The 18,933-nt window shown below is 40.3% G+C and overlaps 1 pseudogene; it reads left to right on the plus strand.

Annotated features, from left to right (window-relative positions):
• Nucleotides 1–1,301: 1,301 nt before the first annotated feature.
• LOC133762333 (60S ribosome subunit biogenesis protein NIP7 homolog) lies at nt 1,302–17,155 on the plus strand (annotated as a pseudogene).
• Nucleotides 17,156–18,933: the final 1,778 nt, after the last annotated feature.

Here is an 18,933-nt window from a genome sequence, read left to right on the forward strand (position 1 = left end):
TTTAATGTGATAAATAAACTTACAGAATGCATGTGGGATATGGCAAACATGGAGGAGATGAACAATAGAGACTACCTTTAAGGGAGTTACAGTCTAGTGAGGATATAGACAAATAATTATCATGCATGAGATACATGTTAAAGGAGGTTTATTTAGGGTGCTATGGGAGCACCAGGGAAGGACACTCAATTCAGGGCTGTCAAATCTGTTCACTAGTTCTCTTTTAGGCCTACTGTGCTGGGAACGTCAGCAAGTTGACAGGAGGAAGCTGGACTTATGGTTCTTCAGAGTGGGGAAAGCCTATAGCTGTAACCCTAGGGACCATTCCCCATTATGGAAAATCAAATGCCTCTGAGAAGCATTTGTCACTCACATGTAAATGCTGTGTTATTACTTATGATTAATTTGAGAATGCACTCAAACACAGCTTAAATATGAATATTATTTAGGGGGACTTTGGAATTAATAAAAATGCTTTTTTATTATGGATTTGGCCAGGGAAATTTACTGGGGAATATAATTTCTAATCTCAGGTATATAGAGCTTTTTGACCAATTTCTATAATACAATCCATCCATGAAATTATTGAAAACATCAAAAAATTATGAAAGTAGTTAAATTAGCCACAAATCACTATAAACAGGTGAAACATTTCAGTTTAGCAGTTTATTTAATTATTTTAGTTATATCCAGGCCTATTTAATTTTGTGGTTTTTCTGACTATGACAGGTATATATATTTTAGTAGTAAACTTAAAAATATAAAAATCTGTGGAGAAGAAAATAAAATTACTCATAATTTCATCTCTTTCCTTCTCTGACTCCCCAGTAATCTTTTTATCTTTTGATATTTTGGGCAATATGTGATTCTGTGAAGACAGGGTTGTATTTTCTGGTCCATTTTATTTTGAGGGACATGAAAAGTATTCTTTGGCCACTATTCCTTTAGATACAGATTAGTAAAAAGAAGTAAAAATGAGAACTACCCAGGTCCATTATTTAGATGTATGAAATGGAATAACTTGATTAACTTCTGAGCTGGTTCACATGGTTTAAATTTCCAGCTCTATCCTTTAAATACATGCAACTTTGGGCTAATCAGTTTACAATCAGGAACCTCAATTTCCTCATCTATAAAACGGGTACAATAATACCTATTGCACATAATACTTAGGAGGATTAAATGGGATAGCATATATAAAATAAGTGAAGAGTGATTCCTAGGAAAGACTAAATAAGAGCTGAGATAAAGAATAACTATGGGAGTTGGTTGAGATGGAACCTACTGTAGGTAGGGCCAGCATGCATGATATCATGGAGGAAGCCTCACTAATTAGAAGGACTTTCATGAGAAGGTCAGGAGCTAAAGTGTTTCAGACAAACAGCATGGCATGTGCAAGGGCTCTGGACAGGAAAGAGGTTGATATGTCTGAGAAACCAAGTATAGACCTGAGAGGCTCTAATGCAGAGGTTGGAGATATATGTAGGGGCTATTTCATGCAGGGCCCAATACCAAGAGAGGAGTTTGCGGCTGGCGCCATGGCTTAACAGGCTAATCCTCCGCCTTGTGGCGCCGGCACACCGGGTTCTAGTCCCGGTTGGGGCGCCGGATTCTACCCTGGTTGCCCCTCTTCCAGGCCAGCTCTCTGCTGTGGCCAGGGAGTGCAGTGGAGGATGGCCCAAGTCCTTGGGCCCTGCACCTGCATGGGAGACCAGGAGAAGCACCTGGCTCCTGGCTTCGGATCAGCGTGATGAGCCATCCGCAGCGGCCATTGGAGGGTAAACCAACAGCAAAAAGGAAGACCTTTCTCTCTGTCTCTCTCTCTCACTGTCCACTGAGCCTGTCAAAAAAAAAAAAAAAAGAAGAGAGAGAGAGAGGAATTTGTATTTTACTCTAAATGCAGTGGAAAGGTATTTCAGTATTTAAGTACAAGAGTATCTGAATTTATACTTTGTGGATATCATTCTACTTTGAGGGGAAAATGGGTTGCAGAAAGGCAAAGGCTATGGAAGAAGTCAAGTAGAAAGGAGACAACTAAAAAAAAAAAAAAAACTAGACTGGTGGCAATGGAGGCAGAGAGTGAGATGGATTTGAGGCCTATTTTGCAGTAGAATCAATAGAATATTCCATTAGAGTGAACCCAGAGTGGAGATAATAGAAAAGGAGGAATCGCCCATAAAAACTAAGTTTCTGGTTGAATGAATGGTGATGCTATTCACTGTTAGTGAGAATTGGCAAGATGTCCCGTCCATGAGATTCCATTCTGAACACATCAAGCCTGAGATATCCTATATCTGCTTGGATACTAGAGTCTGGAGTTGCTAGTAGAGGAAGTCTGGGCTAGAGATGTATGTTTAGGAATCATTGTGATATAGATGTAATTTAAAGCTTGACAACTAATGGAGATTGTATAAGAGAAGGGAGAGATTTTAAACAGAAAAAAAAAGGAAGAAAAATAACTGGAAAGAACAAAATGGCTCAGAAAATGCAGCTGCTTGCCATTCCATCATCTCCTGGTGCCCTGCAGGGAGAAAGCTCTTGAAATTAATCCCAGGTTAATTTGGTGGGGATGGGAGGGGACAGTGGAGACATGTATGAAAGAATGAAATAGAAGCAGCTGCTGACTCTTCTGGGTAGTAATTTGATGACTATTTAGCATCAGTGGAATAATTTTGTAGAGTAGATAAAACAGTTTCAATTACTCATATGCTAAATTGTGTATACCTTTATATCTTATCAATTTTTTTTGCATGAGTAGATTCACAGATGGATATCTTCCAGTAGAATAAAAATATTTTAGAGTATTAAAAACACCTAAATTTGCCAGGTACTTCAGCTAGAGTTAGCACTACTATTAAATTCATAAACACTATATATAAGCTAATGATGAATGATCATTTCTATTTGTGTCTGACACATTGTTATTAAGTATAGCAAAATTATATTGACAGTTTTCATATAGTGTGTCTATGGTAGTGGCTTTTTTTGGCTGGTGTTTGCTGGAAAGCAATAAAGCAATAAACCAAGGATAGGTTTTAAATTATTATTTTATGAACTAAGAAACTTTTCTTCATTATCCTTACTTAGTCCATAGCCTTAGAGACTATTTTTTCCCTTTCTTTTTTATACCTAAGGTATGAAAGAGATGAAAATCTAAAGCATCCCTCTTATGGTTGCACTGAAGTTAAGAAGTTAAAAAACAAGTTCAGCAAGTTTTAAAGAAAAGACCTGTTAGTTAAGTAGAAGGCAAATATTTTCCTTGGTGCTGAGTGGAAAAGGGAAAGTCTCATGTGACACATCAGTGTTGGATCACTTCTACCTGAAGCCCTTTTAACTCAAAGAGGAGACAACAAAATAATGAATTGGAAATGAGGCAAAATACTCCTTTCCTTACAGGAAGGAGGTGTGCTGTGGTGCTATTTAATTTCACACCTCTACCCTTTCTCATGTAAACTACAAGCTCGTGCAATTATTTTGGATATGGTTTTGACTGGGATGGGACAATTAAGGATAATAACTAAGTAGAATATGCTAAATGCTGAAAGGAAGGTTAGGCAGGGAAGTGCATTGTTAGAGTCAGCCCCATTGTGTATATGGGGGCAGAGATGGAATCTGCTTCTCACTCCCAGCTGGCGCCCACAAAGGCTTTGCTAACCTCTCAGTTGACAGGTGAGGTCTGCACCCTTGGGGAATGAAATAAGGCTTTGAGGATGAGCCTCTAGAGTGTAGAGGGATTTCTCACAACAATAGTCCTAGTTTTGGGGACAGTAAGTTGTTGGAGTTTTGAGCTGTGAAAGTAACTGTTACTGAGGAGGGTTGATTTCTGCTAACTGTGGCCCCTTCAATGCAGCTCTAAAGGAAGATCATCCTAGGAAGATAAACGAAGAATTCACTTGCAAAATTTATATAGAATATATATATATAGAATATATATTTTATATCATATATATTTTATATATAATATATATTTATATATAAATATATATTTATATATTATATATAATATTATATAAATATATATTATATAGAATATATATTTATATAGAAAATATTGAGATCCCAAGCTTCGCTGATCATGAAACTATCAAAAGAATTGCTATCCAGGCTGGAGAATGACTAGCTCACCCCTATACATGCATACCCTTCTTCTACCACTGAGGGAGCAGTGAGAAAGACCTTGGGAAGAAAGGAGGTGCAGTGCCTATATCTCTAACAGCAACAGGGAACTGAAATAGGTGCCAGTGGAGGCAATGGAAGGAGACATTATTTTGGCACCTCTGACTGTAGAAAAAGCTTTAATGGTGCCCAGAGACTAGGTGAGTTGGACTAGACCTTTCCAGAAGAAAAAGAGTATGAAAATATGCAGCTTAAAAGGAAATAAAAACCTATAGTTATATCACCCTATCACTGCTGCAGACATATGAACATTCTCTCACATTGGTGAAACTGGCAGTACATACTCCATTCAGGGATTATACTAAAATTATTTGATATCATTATGATCCAGGCATCAACAAATAGAATGAGTGTCCCAAGGCCTGTGGACAGATCCTGGAGGACATGTGTTGTCTCAATACTAATGCTTTATTTTCCAGACAGTGCAAAGATTTGAGACTGGACAGAAGGACTAGGGATTCAAGGGGCTCAAAGCAGCAGCAATTTATCAAGTATTAAGAAGAAGTCAACATTTTAGTGATACTATGGTCATGTCGATGCTTGACAGATGAATACAAGCTCTGAAAAAAATTAATTAGAAGTTCTCAAATGTCCTCCCCTATAAAATTCTACTCAGTGGTTTACAACATATACTCAATGGTATGGAAGGAGTTCAACTGATGTATCCTAGGTGTTTATTTTACTAAGCATTAGTTTTGTTGGTGGAGAAGATTTTATGTTCACTTACTTTGCCATTTTCTTTATATCTCAGCTCTATAATCAAAACTGAATTATTATCAAATAGCTTTTATAGGCCCAAATCAAGACTCTATTTATGTACTGAAATAACATTTGATGCATTGAAAAATATGATAGGACCATAATGATAAAGATTTGGGGGTAATTCATCTAGCACAGCCTTTCCAAGCATAGTTTTTCACAAGTTGATTATCTTTTAATAAATAAATAATAAAATAAGACAAATAAATAAAAGAATAAAATAGCCAATAAACTTTGTGATCATAGATTATGAAAGGTCCTAATAGGTAGGATTTTTAAAAACATGTTGGGAGAATGCAAGTAGGATGCATAGGTTCCTAATTTGTGCTAATTTATGGTTGTATCCACCATGTCTAATTTAATTTAATTAATTTATTTTTTTTTTTTTGACAGGCAGAGTTGAGAGAGAGAGATACAGAGAGAAAGGTCTTCCTTTTCTGTTGGTTCACCCCCCAAGTGGCCACTAAGGCCGGCGCGCTGCCAGGAAGCCAGGTACTTCCTCCTGGTCTCCCACAGGGTGCAGGGCCCAAGCATTTGGGCCATCCTCCACTGCCTTCCCGGGCCACAGCAGAGAGCTGGACTGGAAGAGGAGCAACCAGGACAGAATCCGGAGCTCCAACCAGGACTAGAACCCCGGGGTGCCGGTGCCACAGGGGGAGGATTAGCCTAGTGAGCTGCCCCGCCAGCCCATCATGTCTAAATTGGGTAGATGTGCTAGCAACCCGAAGTAGAGCAAACACATGAAGTTGCTTTCTAGTGCCAAGGTGGAGTTTCTTCTACCCTTTTACAACCGCCTGGATGATCAAAGACCAATTTTCTGGAAGCCAGCAAAGGCTTGTGATCATGGCAAGCAAGCCTGACTCAGTCCTGTTGGATAGTGCACCACTTACTTGGTTATGAAAGGAGGGGAAAAAAGTTATCAAGAAAGCTGGAAAATTTTCTCTTTGGGAGAATGATAGGCAGAGTGTAATCCCCTCTTGCGATTCTTTAAAAAAGATTTATTTGTATTTGAAAGGCAGAATTACCCAGAGAGAAGGAGACATAGACAAACTTAAGACATAGAGAGGAAGAGAAAGGGGGAGAGAGAGAGAAAGAGAGAGGGAGAAAGAGAGAGATATTCCAACCATTAGTTCACCCACCAAATGGCTGAGATAGCCAGGGTTGGGCCAGGCTGAAGATAGGAGCCATCCAGATTTCCCATGTGGTTGGCAAGAGGCCCAAGTACTTCGACCATTTTCCTCTGTCTTCCAGGAGCATTAGCAGGGAGCTGGATCAGAAGTGGGACACCTGGAGCTCAAACTGCTGATCCTATGTGATGCCTGCATTGCAGGTGGCAGCTTAACCCACTGTGCCACAATGCCAGCCCTTCATGATTTTTTGTAGGTAAATAAAAACTATGCATGATAGTTAGATAGCTTTTAAAAATTAGGCCAGATCATCAATAAGTGATAAGAGCACAAAACAATCTTTGTATTTGTGTGTTTTCCCCTTCCAACCATCTCATTAACTTCCTTTTCTGATTCTTTCTTCCTTTTTTGTTTCGATCCCCTCTCCTCTCCTGTTTTGTACCCCCTTCCTGTTTCAAAATGTCTTTCTCTCCCTACTCCCTACTCCCTCTTTCCTTCTTTTCTTTTTTCTTCCCTCTGTTCCTCCCTTTCTTACTCTAACCACACAATGGTGCCCTAATCCTCCTTTTGTACACCCAAAATCATGGCCTCCTTTCCTGGTATGCTCAAGAAATGCACCAGAAGGAGATTTCATGCAAAGTGATTTATTTGCAGCAAATAAGGTGATCGTAGGGAATCATTTCCAAGGCTGTGACACTCTGAGCAGGGGAAATGGGCTTTTATTTTATAGGTAAATGAATATACAAGAGGAGGGCTTCTTGTCTCACTTGTAGGAGCAGGTACAAGTTGACTCTGTTTCAGTTTAGAAACGTGCCAATCTGGCAGTCATTGTGGCTCAGTAGATTGAGCCACTGCTTGGAACACATCCTGTATCAGAGTGTCTGATCCCGGTTGCTTCTGACTCAACCTCTTGCTAACACAACTGGGAGACATGATGGCTAAAGTATTTGGATTCCTGCCACCCACATGTTCAATCTGGATGGAGTTCCTAGCTTTAGCCTAACCTAATGCTGACTTTTGTGGTTATTTGGGGAGTGAATCAGCAGATGGAAGATTCTCATTCTCTCTCTGCCTTTCAAATAAATAAACCTTTAAAATTTAATTAAAACATAAACATGCACCAACACAGGGCATACTTTACAAAACAAGCCTTAAGGCCAGCGCCGCGGCTCAACAGGCTAATCCTCCACCTTGCGGCGCCGGCACACCGGGTTCTAGTCCAGGTCAAGGCACCAGTTCTATCCCGGTTGCCCCTCTTCCAGGCCAGCTCTCTGCTGTGGCCAGGGAGTGCAGTGGAGGATGGCCCAAGTACTTGGGTCCTGCACCTGCATGGGAGACCAGGAGAAGCACCTGGCTTCTGCCATTGGCCGCAGCGCACCAGCCGCGGCGGCCATTGGAGGGTGAACCAACGGCAAAAAGGAAGACCTTTCTCTCTGTCTCTCTCTCTCACTATCCACTCTGCCTGTCAAAAAAACAAAACAAAACAAACAAACAAAAAAACCCACAAGCCTTAAGCTCTTCCTTGGATGGAGATTTTAGAATTAAAACGAAGCAAACTTGGGTGGATGTTTGATGAGGCAGTTAAGTTGCAGTTTGGGATGCCCACATCCCATATCAGAGTGGCTGGGTTCCTATTCCAGCTCCTCCACTTCCAGTCCAGTTTCTTGCTAATGTAGATGCTGGGAGGTAGCAGGTACTGGCTCAAATAATTGACTCCCTGCAATCCACATGGGAAACCCAGACTGAGTTCCAGGCTCCTGGCTTGATCCAGATCAGCCCCGGTTGCGTTGGCATTGAGTATTGAACCAGAGGATTGAAGATCTCTCTCTCGCTCTCTCTGCATTTTGAATAAAATGAAAATAAATAAGCAAAATGATAATAATAATAATAATAAAGCAAAGGATGGCCTCTGGATACTTTTTGACTCATCTGAACAGGTGTTGTTCTGGGAGTAGAGTCAGGACAGTCCAGAATAGCTGGCAATTGCCTCTCTCCCTGGAAACAAGAAAAGACAACTTTGGAAAACATCAGATGCTTTTAGGGTCTTGAAATGAATACTTTTTTAAATGAAGAGGTGGAAAAAGCTGATCTCTCTCTCTTTTTAAAAAGATTTATTTATTTGAAAGGCAGAACTATGGTAGGGGGAGAGATGTGTGAGGAGGAGGAGGAGGAGGAGGAGGAAGAGAGAGAGAGAAAGAGTTCGAGCGAGCGAGCTTGGTTCGTTCTCCAAATGGCTGCAATGGTCAGGGCTGGGCCAAACCAGAGCCAGCAGCCCGGAACTCCATTTATGGATTCAAACACTTGAGCTATCTTCTGTAGGAAGCCAGATCGGAAGTGAAACAGCTGGGACTTGAACTGGTGTTCATATAGGCTTAACCCACTGTACCACAAATCTGACCCCAATAAACACTTTGAGTTGCTCTAGGAATTAGCTGGTGATACTTTCTCCTCTCTTTTAATGCTTTTGCACATATCACCAAGAGTGATGCCAAACATACATCTGGGAGAGTTTTGTGGGGGAAAAGAGATAAGGTGCTTAGGGAAGATTTTATGACATAGTTATTGTAGAAGATTTAAAATATAAAAATATTCAACTTTTCAATAGTTAAGATCATTAGAAAAAATATATTAAAAGAGTACAGATGAAACTAAAAGTGCCTTAGTGCTACTAACTAATTAAAGTGAGTACTCATAATTTGTTTCATCATTTTTACATTAAGAAAATTTTTCAAATGGAAGATAATTACAGCAGAAGCCTAATTAGATACTCACAGACCATACTTTTCTGTTCTGGTGCATTAATGATTTCTTTTGTGTTATAATTGTTTTGTTCATCAGCGTGTGTTAAGTGTTATTTTTTGCAATATTCGTGTGGAGAATGCATAGTACGAAGTTGGGAATGCAACTCTTCAGAAGGGGCCAGCTATTTGAAATGAGTTTGATATTTCTAGTCAAATACATTGTAGTTTTATTATCTGCATTATAAAAATTTCTGAAATATTTGGCAGTACTGTTAGTTTTAGCAAAAAACATGTCTTTTGAAAAATCACACCTTTCTCTGAACCTGTTTAATTGACAATCATAAGAGTTCTTGTACTGAGCTACTATTGATTACTGATGCGCTCATTTTTTGGTGATGACTGCCAAGTCATAACAATCCTGAAATATTGTCATTTTTGCCCATAAATGAAAGAATAATAGGTTAAATGCATCATGATTTATGGGTGTGAATCTGAATTAACAGAGGAAATTAGTAGCTAGCAATTAATGCAGATTTTTAAAGTACAATTGTGCCTGAAATGAATGTTCAATGCGCAAAAAATTTGCTGGACTTAGCATTAATGTGGAAGCATAATGCAGTTGTATGTTTTAATCACACCCATCTCCAGTCCTGAAACACCAAAAAAGACTATGGAAGAATATAATTTTAACACTTATAATGGCCAAATCCACCTGGAGGGAACAAGGTATTTACTCTCTGTACCAGACAGACCATTTCTTTTTTTTTCTTTTCTTTTTTTTTTGGAAGGCAGAGTGGACAGTGAGAGAGAGAGACAGAAAGGTCTTCCTTTTGCCGTTGGTTCACCCTCCAATGGCCGCTGTGGCCAGCGCACCGTGCTGATCCGAAGCCAGGAGCCAGGTGCTTCTCCTGGTCTCCCATGGGGTGCAGGGCCCAAGCACTTGGGCCATTCTCCACTGCACTCCCGGGCCACAGCAGAGAGCTGGCCTGGAAGAGGGGCAACCGGGAAACCCGGTGTGCCGGCGCCACAAGGTGGAAGATTAGCCTATTGAGCTGCGGTGCTGGCCTCAGACAGACCATTTCTAAAGCGCTCCTACAGATAAGATGCTGGCTCTGGGGCACCAACCCAGGGGAAAAATGCAACATTTGAAAAGGACACCCATGTCATTTTTGAGAAGATGCTTAAATACGTCAGGGAGAATCATGCTGGTCCACAGACCCCATGTCTCTGACTATTTCAGGCTACACAAAGACCTTTTGTACTACACGAGTGAAATGTTCCTGCAACTGGCTGGCAGTATCTCTGGGGGTAAGCTAGTGTCACTGGGAACCTGCTTCAGAAAGTTCACCAAGATCCACATGTTGCCATTGCCCATCACAGCTCTAGATGACCTGGCACCCCATGCCAAGTGCATAGTGTGGATAAAACATGGTGCAGAGCAGGCTTTCCTATATGGGAACTGTGTTTTCAAACCTAATCTAGGAGGGGCCATTGCTGTGAAGTAGCAAGTAAAGGTGCCACCTGCAGTGCCGGCATCCCATATCGGTGCTGGTTCGAGTCCTGGCTGCTCCATTTCTGATCCAGCTCTCTACTATGGCCTGAAAAATCAGTAGAAGATGGCCCAAGTCCTTAGGCGCCTGCACGTCTGTGGGAGACCCAGAAGAAGTTCCTGGTTCCTGGTTTCAGATCAGCATAACTTCAGCCATTGTGGCCATCTGGGAAGTGAACCAGCAGATGGAAGACCTCTCTCTCTCTTTCTGCCTCTGCCTCTCTATAATTCTACCTTTCAAATAAATAAATCTTTTTTAAAAAAAACCTAATACTGATTGAACCACTGAAAATATTTCCCAATACCTGTGAATGGTGGTGTATTCCATGGCAGACACCACTTTGGGTTTTGGGGTGGTGGCAAGCCTACAGGATCCGCTGCAGAATCTATGGTGATGGTGGTGCTTCATTCAGCACACATGGGAGAATATGTATGGCATGAAGAATCAGTGACTTTAAAAAAAGCATTAAATCATTGCAAGGACCTATGCCCATGTAAAAGGGCCTAGCTTTGTTTCCTTTGTGTGTGGACTCTACCATCGTGTTGAATTTTGCCAACACTGTGACCTCATCAGGGATTTCTTAGTTTAATATTCTATCAGTGACAAAAGAAAGCTGGATTCTTATTGTACACCGTGGCTCAAAAATAGGCTCTCACATCTTTGCATCTGTGGCTAAGTAGAATACCTTTCTACATATTTGAATGAGAGAGCTTCTTGTTCTGAGTTACAGGTTCTCAGTTTTTGGAACTGAGGACAAGGACAGCTTACCTGCTACCTGTTACCTGTGATAACACATTGTCTTCCAAACTCATAATAAGAACATAGTGGGTTTTTTCCTATTTTTTTTTTCTACCATGAAAAATAAATACTGCCATATCAGGGTGGTAGGTCACATTTGAGATTTTTACAAATGGAATTTGACTATATTAATAAGAGCAACTTATTCAGCTCTTTGTCTATACAGTAAGCACCACGTGGTATAGAAGAAAAACTTGGATTAAAATTAGATCTGTCACCTACCAACTAAATGGATGGCCTTGGATGAGTCATTCAACTTTAACATGTTTCATTTTGTCCTGCTGGTTTTTTTTTTAATTTTATTTAAGGAATATAAATTTCATGTATTTCCTATATACCAATTCAGGAGCATAGTGATACTTCCCACCCTACCCTTCCTCCTGCCCAGGCTCCCAACTTTCTTCCTCCTCCCTCTCCTAAACCCATTCTTAAATTTTACAAATTTTCAGTTAACTTTATACTCATAATATTAACCCTACACCAAGTAAAGTAAAGAGTTCAACAAATAGCATGAAGAAAAAAAACACTATTTCTCAACAGTAAAGACAAGGGCTGTAAACAATCATCAAATCTCAAAATGTCCATTTCACTCCTATAGGTTACCTTTTAAGTACTCTATTAGTTATTACAGATCAGGGAAAACATATGATATTTGTCTTTTTGGGACTGGCTTATTTCACTAAGAATAATAGAATGGGTCTCTGTGTTGTTAAGTGACATAAGACTATATATTTATAGTTTTATGTTTAGGCCCAACAATACTCTGTGAAAGTGTCTATATTATTTTATATAATTGTTTTTAAAATCAGTTAAGAAAATAAAGGAATGTATGTATTTATAATGTTATCAATAATTACATAGGCTTATTGTTTTTGGTGTTCCTCATATTGTGGATTTGAGTTACTATCTGGAATCAGCTACTTTTGGCTGAAGAACTTCCATTAGTATTTCTCTTAAGGAAAGACTGACAATGACAGCAAATTCTCCTAGCTTCTATTATCTGAGAAATTCTTCACCTTCATTTTTTAATAATAGCTCTACTGGAAATATCCTTGATTGGTAAATTTTAGTTGATATGTAAAATATGGTATTCCATTGCCCCCATCTCCATTGCTTCTTTTGAGAAGTCAGATGTTAATCTCCCTGAAGTGTCATTGTAAATAATATGTCCTTTTTCTCTTGGTGTTTTCAAGACTTTTCCCTGTCTTTGACTTTTGGAATTATTACTATGACATATCTGTGAGTCTCTGTTTATCCTATCTGAAATCTGTTGAATTTTCTGGATATGTATGCTCATCAAGTACACACAGCTTTTATTGGGTTCCAGTAAGACTGTCTTCTACTCTTTCCCTGATTATAGTAAACTGTCAAACTCTACCACCTATCTGCTGATGGTTGTATTGTTTTCAGCAATGCCCTGGACATACATTCCTCAACATACTAATCCAATCAAAATATAACTTCTTGAAAGAAATACTTTCTGAGGTCAGAAACTACTGTTTGTTCTGAACCCAGAATGACTCCTCTGAACTGCCTGAAACCTGCAAAATTATCACTTAAAGTCAGGTTATAGCTTCATTAGAACCACAAATTACCTTGATCACAATCTCCACCATTCTTGAGAGCACTCCGAAGTTTAAGCTTCTCCATGCTCTGTTCTAATGAATTTAGATCCTTTGGGAAGAGATTAGGTGCTATCTATTTTTATGTCTTGCTTACACCCTGAGGCAAAGTCTCTGCAACAGATCTCTGGAGCTAGAGGAGGAGATAATGAAAAACTTCTCTGAGTGACATCCCCACTCTAGGAACCGAGTGATTGTTGGAGGGGGTGGCAGCAGCCTGAAGTCCTCCGAGCTTATCTTTCTTTAGTAAAAGGCAAAAGATTTATATGATTTGAAGAGAAACCAGAGTATTAGGCTTATCTTTCTAAACTGAGAACCACAACCTTGTGACTGAGAGCAGGGTTGATTATGACCTCAGTGTTTACAGTATGTCATATTCAAGGACTGGATGAGTCTAAAGGAAGAGGAGAAGGGTGATAAACTGTCATCAGTATGATGTAAGAGAAGGTGGTCCTGAGAAGAAAGAAAAATCTTGTGTTCTGTTTTGTTTTTTTTTTAATTTTATTTTCTGTTAGGCATCCAAGCCATTGGTAAAGAAGTTTGATTTTCTTATTTATTTGTGACATTCAGAGAAAGAGAGAGAGAGAGAGCACTTCTATTTGCTGGTTTATTCCTGAAATGCCTGCAACAGCCAGGGTTGGGCTAGATGGATACTGGAAGCAGAAGCTCCATTCAGGTCTCCTATGTGGGTGGCAGGGACACAAGTACTTGAACCATCATCTGCTACCTTCCCAGCATGCATGATAGCAGGGAGTTGGAATCAAGAGCAGAGTCAGAACTCAAACTCAGGCACTCTGGTTTGAGATTCAGACATTCCAAGTGGCATCTTAACCAGTAGACCAAATGTCAATTTCTTCTCTTTCTTCTCCTCCTCCTTTTTTAAAAAGAGGCAGTAATTGATGACAGATGGGCCCCTGGATCTTGCAGCCCTGCCTAATCCCTTCTTTGTAGTCTCCAACCTTTATGAAACCACTTTAATCCAGTGAATCCCAGTGAAGATCGTACTTTTTATGAGATCTTTAGCTTGTCAAAGTAGACATAATGTTTGCCATGTATATTGGGTGTGCACTCTTGCTGGGTTTGTGTCACATGAGTTCCTGGGGTGCATCTGGAAGGATAATTCCATGGGCTAGTGCTGAGAACTGCTAAGTCGGGAGGACCCTTATGATGGCCCAAACTGGAAAAGATGGTCACTTATGCTGTCTGGAAGGGGTCAATAAACACAATGAACGAGGAGAGGGATAGAAGTTGTTGGTAGGGAGATAGCCTACTATTGTGAGGAGGTGGTAAGAAGAATAAAAGGCAAAGATATAGGAAACATAGTGGGTCCTGAGATTGAGAACAGTCTTGTGCCCGAAAATTACTACAAAGACCTAAGCTCTGGCATTAGCTCAGACCACATACATTTCTTAACTGGTCAGCAACATGTTTCAACTATAAGAATTCTCAGGTGGTGAACAAGATAACATTCCTGGCTCTGAGGCTAGACTTGATCACAACAGTAAGATAATGTTTCAACTGACCAGAGACCATGACCACTTCCCAAAATGTAAGATACGCATTTCTTACTGATCAGAGACCTTGATCACTTCTTAAAAAGTATGCAAACCAGACCAGATGTAAATGTATTTAAAAAAAAAAGACAAAAAACAAGACCCCTGATATTTGGAAACTATGTGAGAAGTTGAGCAATCAGTAGGCACTACATAAGCTTCCATACCAAGACATAGCTGGAACCCTCTCTTGGGTCCCCTCTGGTTAACAAGAATCTCTGTTTCTCAATAAAAACCTTTCACTCATCCATTTTCTTTGTCTGTGATGCCATTTTTCATCTGTGAGACAAGAACTGGCTTGAAACTCCTATAACAGTGTCAAGTGCAGAGATCAAATGAAGATGGAAAAGTCAGACAAATAACAAAGACAGAAGCAGAAAAACTGGAATTTAAACAACATCAGAAATGAAGAGCTGATTGCAAAAGCATTTCCAAACAATGTTAGTTTGTTGTCATTGAGTGCTTGTTTAGAAATTTCGTAATGAAATGGAGAAATTAGGATAGTGTTTTATAGAAATTTGGGTGATGATCATTGAATTCTCCAATGAATGACATGGACCTCTGGAGTATGACACCATAGACGTGAGGAAGATACTTTAATACTTGTGATTAAATTCAAGTTCATTGTATTTCCCCTGTATTTCCATATTGTTGTGCTTCAAATCTACTTAAACTGCTAAGTTCTGTGAACTCAGTGTTTATGGAAACTGGTGTTTCCCAAGGTATGTCCAATTGAGTGCTAGCCCTATGCTTTATCAATAGGAATGTGTGTCTCTGTATCTCTGTCAATCTCTGTCTCTCTTTGTGACACACATACACACGAGAGAGAGAGAGAGAGAGAGAGAGAGAGAGAGAGAGAGAGAGAGAAACAGATGTTACTTGAGGCTGGCGCCATGGCTCAATAGGCTAATCCTCTGCCTGCGGCACCGGCACACCGGGTTCCAGTCCCAGTCGGGGCATTGGATTCTGTCCCGGTTGCCCCTCTTCCAGGCCAGCTCTCTGCTGTGGCCCAGGAGTGCAGTGGAGGATGGCTGTGGCGGCCATTGGAGGGTAAACCAACGTCAAATGGAAGATCTGTCTCTCTCTCTCACTGTCCACTCTGCCTGTCAAAAAAAAAAAAAAAGAGAGAGAGAGAGAGAGATGCTACTTGACCAAATATATTTAGGAAGTTCTGACATATATAACATAAAAAAAATTCTTTCTTATAGGAGTTGTAAGAAACTTTAATATGCTGAAGAGTTGTGAATGTCTGAAGAGGAAAATGTAACAATATTTGTTCAGAAATGCTTAAAAGATTAACACTCCACACAATATCCAGTTAAATATTGCGAAATAATTATTTCTTTAGTGATTTTCTTGTGTGGCATATACTACACTCTGCTAGCAGGACAATCCTCCTAATAATTTATCCATTTCTGGGCATTTTGTTGGGTTCTGTCTACTGTTACAAGACTCTGGAGCCACAGGTAGAGTTTTGGCTCTGACTTTTACTAACCACATGACTTGTCTTAGTTTCTTTCCAGATAAAATGGTTGTTTTCAGGATTATGCTATTAATATTTTATAACATTTAGAATATTTTCTCGGATATAGGATACACTATAAAGGAGTTTTGTTATATTTTTAAAAGTTTTTTAATTATTTGAAAATCAGTATTACTGAGAGAGAGGGAGAGACAGAGAGAGAGAGAGAAAGAGAGAGAGAGAATCAGTGTTAGAGAGAGAGAGAGAGAGAGAAAGAAAGATTGCAACCACTTCCATCTGCTGGTTCACTCCCCAGATGGCTGCAATGAATGGGGCTGGATCAGACCAAAGCCAGGGGCCAGGAGCTCCTTCCAGGTCTCCCGTGTGGAAGGAGCTCAAACACTTGGACCATTTTTAGCTGCTTTTCCCATTCTGTTAGCAGGGAGTTGGATCAGAAGTGGAGCATATGGAATGCTAACCAGCACCCATATGTGATGCTGGCATTGCAGGTGGTGGCTTAACCCACTATGCCACAATGCTGCCCTTGCTTTCTTCTTTTTTTAAACATGAATTTCTCTTAGGGAAAAAATTGTATGAAAGCTGAGATTTGTAGGCATACATAGCATGGAAGAAGACTGAAACATAACAAATAATCATGTTGTCTGCATGGGAGTTACTGGGATTTGCAGCTGCGGTGCAAGTGGTGAGAAAGATTAGTGAAGAGAGGGACAGCCAACCTGGAAAGTGCAGGGAAAAGTAGCTGTAAAGACACAATAGAACTAGAGTAACCAGAGGATTTGTAATATTTCTTTTGGGTTGTCTGTGATGCTGCTGCAAAAATACTCTCGCCTTTGATGGACACAGGCTTGTGTAAACCATATGTTGAGAAGGTAAGAGTCTTTCTGAAGTGTCATCCCTCAGAGAAAAGATGATGCATGGGTTGGCCAGACGATCCAAGATCTGAATCAGACTCTGGGAGGATTTCCTTCTTCTTTCCCCATCCCAGGAATACCCGAGGGATTGCAGTGGGAAAACAATTTTACCCACTGCTTGAGGGAAAGAGGCTCAGCGGATCCTATTTAAACCTCAAAGGAGAGTGTAACACCCCTTCCCCCAAGCTAAATTTAGACAATTCCCATATCACATAATACCCACTTTAGGAGGCAAGGATACAGATAAGGAAACTGAGGCTCTTAGAAGAAGATGAGGCCGTGCCAGCTTCAAACCCAAGTGACCTTCAAACTTCGTCTGTCTGTTTTGTTATTCTTCTGCTCACATCAGAACGCTTCAGTGCCAGGAGGATGTTTGGGCTGGTGGTGGATTTTTCTATGTCATGGCTTCAGCTCTGGATTCTAGTTTCCTTCTAATGCAGACTCTGGGAGACAGCAGGTGATGGCTCAAATAATTAGGATCCTGTCCACGTGCGAAACCAGCTCCAGGCTCTGGCCTAGCCCAGCCCTGGCCATGGTGGACATTTGAGGAGTGACCCATTGGATGGGAGCTCTCTGTCTGTCTGCCTGTCCCTGTCTCTCAAACATTAATAATCATAATATTAAAAACCACCCCCTAGCTCTTATTGTCTCTAACTCCTCAGTCCAGCTCTTAAGATCTTCCTTAAGCTGGAAACTGCAAACTTTCCTAACCTTAATGATATGACTTGCAAACTAGGGGCTAGTGGAATTCCCGTGGGACTGTGTTTCATGTTTCTGAGTCTTATTTCTCCAGAGATCTGAGTTCAGCTCCCTGGATCAGCCTCCCTCTCAGCCTTAGCAAAGAGAGGCTAAATCACCTTGACATACTGGGGTGGGGGTGGGGGTGGTGGTGCGTCTTTCCTTTCTTGCACGAAACTTCTCCAACCCCTGGACCACTGAATTCTGTCTGTCTGCCAGGGCACCTGCCTGTTACCATTCACTGGGCCTCTTGGACACTGCCATCTGTCTTCCTGCCGAGATTTCCACCTAGTGCTTGCCAACACATTCCCCTCATACTTGGTTCCGTTCCGCTTGACTGCCTGGATTTGCATTGCCTTTTGATGAGTCTTCACTCAAGTTCCAGTCACACCCTAATTGATTGGTCTAGTTTTTAGATTCTGGCCCTCTATATGCCCTCTCCCATAACTGAGTGAGGCGCATTTGTGAAACCCTGAATGTGTAGCGAATGTGAGCACTTCGTGGGATAGTTTGGAACACTGGCTGAAATAGAGGGAAGGCTGTGGCAGGAAGAAAAGCGAGCTGATTTGTGATGTTTGTATGTGCGAAAATTGGTGACAGTAAAAGGAAGATGGAGGAAGAGAGCACATTTAAGAAATTTAAGTTGTGGGCTGCTATATTCTCAGTTTTCCCATTTGATCGGAGGACTAGCTCTTGGGATCTAGTTACTGAAGTCAACGTGTGGTCAGCCCAAGCTGGTTGCTATCACTTTTTAGACCACTTTCTCCCAAGTGAAAATCAGGTCATCTTCACATTGGCAGGTGTGGAAAGATCCGCATTGTAACTCAAGGCTACACTGACAATGACTCATAAAACATCAACAGTATAAAACTCATACCCAAAATTATGTAATTTCATTCCCACTCCTCATTAGACGATATGTGTAAGTTTCCTAAATCAAACATGCTGCATCCTAAGTCTTTTCTCTGGTCAATATTGCTGATGAAGCTGATAACAGAAATGCTTATAATATTAAAACTAACCGTATGAGTTATCTTTTATTCCTGACAAGCTATCTCCTCCTTCATTTCTGTGAGTGGTAATCAATCAGCAAATACTGCTTTCCAAGAAAGAAAATCGACCATCCAAAGATAGTAGGACACACTGGCAATTGTTAGAAATGCCAGTCCTATTTTGGAAAGAAGACAAAAGTAGCACCATCCCCCCAAAACAGGAAGGACACTACTTTTCTTTTTCTTATTCATCCATCAATCATTTATGCATTAAAACTACAAAGTATGAGATGAAAATTTACTACATATTGAATTTGCCAAACACAGTTGTGGATGATAATGACATGCTCACAAAAAGTAACATGAGAACATTAAGTTTCAATGAGAAACCTCTTGTCAAGGCTGAATTCTAAGTAACATGAGAACATTAAGTTTCAATGAGAAACCTCTTGTCAAGGCTGAATTCTAATCAGAAAATCACAA

This window comes from Lepus europaeus, chromosome 1 (assembly GCF_033115175.1).
Source record: "Lepus europaeus isolate LE1 chromosome 1, mLepTim1.pri, whole genome shotgun sequence".
Taxonomy (NCBI): Eukaryota; Metazoa; Chordata; class Mammalia; order Lagomorpha; family Leporidae; genus Lepus; species Lepus europaeus.